General features: G+C 32.9%; 1 long non-coding RNA gene across 1 annotated transcript; it reads left to right on the top strand.

Annotated features, from left to right (window-relative positions):
* Window positions 1–3,303: 3,303 nt before the first annotated feature.
* On the top strand, window positions 3,304–5,316 carry LOC145331926 (uncharacterized). Its single transcript, XR_013884078.1, has 3 exons — window positions 3,304–3,388; window positions 4,068–4,168; window positions 5,243–5,316. It is a non-coding gene; the product is annotated as an uncharacterized LOC145331926 (long non-coding RNA).
* Window positions 5,317–5,517: the final 201 nt, after the last annotated feature.

Below are 5,517 nucleotides of genomic sequence, written 5' to 3'. Positions count from 1 at the left end.
CATGTGTGTGTGTGTGTGTGTGTGTGTGTGTGTGTGTGCAAGTGTGCTTGTGTATGTGTGTGTGTGTGTGTGTTCGTGCATAATAAGATGCATTGTTGAGTAAGCCCAATTCAACTACCCGAAATAAAAATTACTTTTCTCTTTTTTGATGAAGTAGATAAATTGAAAATAAAGGGATTGAGTTTTCGTTTTTTATAACTTTAGGTTAGGTTATATTGGGTACCCGCAATGTTAGACCAAGATAAGTATTGGCCCTGAAGGCCCCCCCCCTCCCCCTCCCTCAGGAATAAGGAAAAATTGGGAGTGGGTTATTTTTTCGATGGGCGTTTTCGTTTGGGGGTGGAGATGTCCTCCCCTAAAATAGTGTAATCCTTCCATGTACCTGTACAGAATTCATATTGGTTCAGCGTTTATTGAAATCCTTCGCTACAGACAAAAAAAGCTTACTACTTTGTATAAAAGGAAAAAGAATATTATTTTTCGGTAAAAAGTCATAAATTTGCTATAGACTAAAACGAATATTAATTGTAAATTTTTATAAATAATAAAATTAAAATTCCTATTTTGTTAGGGCTCCGTAGTACTCTATTCTAAAGCGGTCAGCCTGTTAAATAATTTTTTTTCACTTAATTCAAATAATCGCAAATATAAAATTTTAGATAATTATTTTTATAAAATACTTAAAATGAAAAAATGAAAAAAATAATTATAAGTAAAATATAAGATTACAATTAAAGCTAGCTTCCGGGAAATTAAGAGATTTGAAAAAATCCCCTAAACGTTTGTTTCTATTAGACAACGGACTACAGAAGGAAAGCTTTGAAATGTTAAAGAAAGTCAAATATAATAGTGTTGCTTAATAAGCATAGGGAGGGAGGGAACATTGAACTGTAAATTATACTGGTACCCAAACTTTTATAAACATGTCCAAATCTTTTGATTTAAAAACTTTGAGTACTTTTATTAAATCTATTAAGTAGTAGCGAAGCTTTTTAAGATTCTAAGCAAAACATATGGGCACACAATTAGAAGTGGGAGAGGGGACAATGGGCTGCTTTATTATACTAGTTCAAAAATTTTTATAATAACGTTTTCTTATTCGTTGGCTTAAAAACATTTGGGACATTAGTGAATTTTGATTGGTGGATTCATTAAGTGTTCAAACGTGTAAACCACTAATTTTAATCTACAGAAGGAAGGGGTAATTTTGTGTAATATCATTGGGGATGTAAATCAATTTATCGGCTATTGTCTTATCCCTTTAGATCCATACTAAATGAGACAGCTGAAGAAGTATGACATAGAAAACAAAAATTTTAAAAGGGAAAGAAAATAAAGAGAAAAAAGAAAGAGGAAAAAAATTAATGCTTTCACTTAGACCAATAAAAAAACCATTGAATCCCCTTATGATTTTCTTGCCACTGTGGAGGCTATAATATCGCGGAACCCTATTCATACGGGTTAACATCCCTGGAGGGCTCCTAATACCCTTACTTACCTAACCTAATTCAAAAAATTTATTTTGAAACTGGTTTATTTTGTGGTACATATGAAATATGAGGGAAACCGCCAAACAATTCATTATTATTTTACAAACAATTATGTTGTGTTTTTGTTCCAATTTAATAATATTTAGGGCAAGCATGCACCTTACTTCAATGAATAACAAATGATAGACCTTATATTCATTTGGCCTACTATAATTTCAGTGTTTTTCCATATTGCTGGCACAATCACATTAGTTTTGATAACATTTTGCAAACAACAATGAAAACATTGAATATTTTGATTGGATGGAACTTTATCTTATAACAAGCAGATATACTCCTGAAGCCCTCTATGTACACCTGACGGGGTGAAGGCTAAGTTGACCCATTACTTTTTAAGGGAGGGTATTTTCTTTCTGTTTATAGGGTTGGCGAGATTCTTCGCTACAGACAGACAGATACATTACATAATAGACAACCTGTTACTTTTATGTCTAAATAATAAGCCATTTTTATGACGTCACATGGCTGATTTTTCTGACACTTTGTAAAGTTACTTATTTATTGATTTTAACAAAATCACAAAGAATCCTAAGAAAAAACTTTTTATAAGTCCACTTAATAGACATACCGATTACCTTCTTGGTTATAATTATAATTACTACATGAAATTTTGCCTACCTTTTGGAAAATAAGTACATTAATATAGAAATTTCGGGTATAGTCCCTTCCGTAACATCGCACCTTATGAAGCGACTCTTCGTATTTTTCACAGTAGCTTTTCTCCTATTTCTAGCCCCTGCGGGGCCAATTACCTAATCCTTTGGGGCAATCATCTAACCCAATATAACCTAACCTAAAATAACCTATAAAAAGCCATTTTAAAAAAAACGACAAATCGCCCCTTATGGGGCGATGTTACGAAAGGGACTATTCCCGAAATTTCTTTATATTTTCATGTTATTATATCTGATGTTATCACTCCGACCAACTTGGTCTTTTTGTGTTTAGTCAATATATGGGAATATTTGGAGGAATTCAATAATAACCTACTTTTTATTCCCTATGTAATAAGAAAATGGTACCAAATAACTTCCAAAGTAAGCTATATAATCATTTATTAAAATCAACCCTTTTAATCCTTAAAATTTTCATTTTAATATCCGCTGCAAGCGGTCTATAATACAATGCTATAAATGACCTTACTGAATTTATTTGGTTTATCACATACTAACGGTTTCACCCCTAGGGGTTTTGCCCTAAGAGGTGATCAAAAAAAAAAAATTTGGCAAAATTCGTAAAAGGACCAAGGAAATCTTCAGCAAAAAATGTTTTTTTGTTTTTGGAGGGATTGGAGGTGTCCCACCCCCCCCCCCCCCCTAAAGAAAATAGCCTAAAACCACCACAGGACCAGTAGATATACTCCCCGAAGAGTAGAATCCGATTGGTTCAGTGGTTACCGAGTGGTTACAGACAGACGGACGGACAGACATCATTCTACTTTGTATTTTAGATAATGTAAATAGATGAAAAATAGCATCATATGTTAATAATATAATATTTCTCGATGAAAGATTTATATCCTTTAAATTTTTTTAACTAAAAACTATTTAAAATTTCGTATAGCTTTTTAGAATCTAATGACTAAGGGGAAGAAAACGAAAAGGGAAAGTAAACAAGGGTAGAAATTGTTTATTGTGCAAGGGAAGTTTTTATTCAATGGGGAAAAGGTAAAGAAAAAGAAAAGTATTAAGAAACAAAAGGGGAAGGCATTACAAAGTATGAAGAAGGGATTATAAATATCTTCAGTCTGTGATTTAGTTCTGTGTATATTGTGGCTTTCAAATAATTTTAGAATTAACTTGTTGTGAATGTGGTTGTTCTTGTTTAGATAAACTATGGTGAGTTCATAATACATTCTAGTGAATTAGAGTAATATTAAAAAGTGCTCTGGTTTTTAATTATTAGCGGCTTCGACACTATACCGGTCTGTAGTGGCATTTTAAGGGGGCGGGGAATTTACCCTCTTTCAAATTGATTTTTAAAATAGTAATAATAGTAATAATTTTTAAAAATCGTGACGGGCATAATTTTTCAAGGGCTGATTTCTCATGGAAGGGTAAAGGTACCCTCCTCCCAAATAGTTTTAAACCTTTCTTAGACCTATAAGAAGCTTCAATGTAAAGGAGAACCATTTCAGTGAAGCAGTATATGATATCTTAACGTGTACACATATAGACAGAATAGCGGCCTTGCCTGTTAGATTTTGGGATTCTCCTCTATCCCAAAGGGTATAAAGGAACATAAAAAGCCTAAAACCATTCCTAAAATTCTAATTTCATAAAAATGAGGGATGAGAACAGGAGGAGTGGAAAGAAAACACCTTTAAAAAAAAGAGATTGGTTAATCCCTTTTACATGCTGATTTTTTAAGCGACTTTCTTTACGTGCTGTGAAGCATCCATGAAAAAGAGAATTCAGCCAATTCCGTGATCATAATGAAAGACAAAAAACGTACAACTTTATATAAAGAATTGCGGAATTAAGAATAGCATTAAACTTTATTAATATTCTTTTCTAGCCAACGTGTTCAACAGCGAAGCTTCCCTCAAAGTATCAGTGTACCAGATCTTTCTTTTATAGAAGAAATAGACCACAATCTTGCAAATATGATACGTACAGGTTAATTATTTATTTAGGGGTTTCCATTCAGCCAAAAGTGCACTTCAAAACAAACTTTGGGAATGGTGTATATTTTCATAGGCTATGGTATATCTCTCCACAGTACCTAAAACTATCTTTTAGTAGCGAAGCTACTCTATAATTCACTTTGTCCGGCAGTCCGTCCCTCCGTAACGCTATGGGGGAAACGTGATTTTCTCGGCTCCTATACAAGATAGACAGCTGGAATTTTTAGTAAAGATTCCTATGAAAATATGCCCATCTAATCTATACATTGTTTTGTCCATCTGTCTGTTACTTGGGGTGTAGATCGATTCCTAGAATTTCAAGTTTTCGTGATTTTTTCAAATCCTTTGAAAGATAGAGGGCTGAAAATTTCAGAGATTAATTGATTTTAGATTTTACTTATTTTCACGAAGTTCGATAAGATTTGTCTATTAATTGGGGTGCTAGATCGATTCTTAGTTTTTTAGGTTTTTCTTGATTTTATCGATTCCTATACAGGATTGACGGCTGAAATTATCAGGGATTGAATATGCTCCTGTTTTACACATTTTCATCAAGTTTCATTAAGATTTGTCTATTAATTGGGGTGCTAGATCGATTCCTATATTTTTAAGTTTTCGTGTTTTCAAAGGTTTCCTGTTTTACCTATTTTACCATGTTAAATGTTTATTGTATGACACTGCTCTAAAGTAAACTTTTTCTCAATATATTTTCGTAATTTTTGAGCTTCGCTACTTATGGATGTTGTCATCCTTGTTATTTCATTAAGGGGGGAGGAAAGGGGGTCACTCAGTCGTTTCAAGGAATGATTATTTAATATTTGAAATTTTAAACATTTTCACTTTTTATAATAATACAAAAAATATCAATAATAATTGGCGTCTAATAATTTATTTTGGTTTGACTTTAAAATGGTGTTTAATTTTACAACATTTATTTATATTTATTATATTAAAAGCGAAGCTTTTCTTTAATTATTGTCTCTTAATTGGTCAGTAAAGGTTACTTCAATTACAATATCAAGCATGAAATAATCATCTAATCGCTATAAAACTTATATTTTTGTAGGTTGCGAGCTCGTACCAGTATTGTTGATGAAACCTTATTTGGAGATCCACTCAGTAAACGGCTTATCGAAAGGAACTACAATGTTTTGGATCAGTGGCGTGCACAGAGTTTTGTCTAAGGCGTGCGAGGAGTGTGTGTGGAGGGGGGGGGAATAGCTTTAGTGGGGGGTTATTTTATCGTGAAAACAAAATAATCTATATGCTTAAGAAAGTTGGAGGTATTAGTGGATAGAAACCCATGTCACGTGGGATGTATTCACCCTTCTTAATTTTTCC

Source organism: Acartia tonsa, chromosome 1 (assembly GCF_053477335.1).
Source record: "Acartia tonsa isolate MP-2025a chromosome 1, ASM5347733v1, whole genome shotgun sequence".
NCBI classification, from domain to species: Eukaryota; Metazoa; Arthropoda; class Copepoda; order Calanoida; family Acartiidae; genus Acartia; species Acartia tonsa.
Note: the sequence above shows the minus strand (reverse complement) of the source record. Positions and strands in the feature narration are given on the sequence as shown.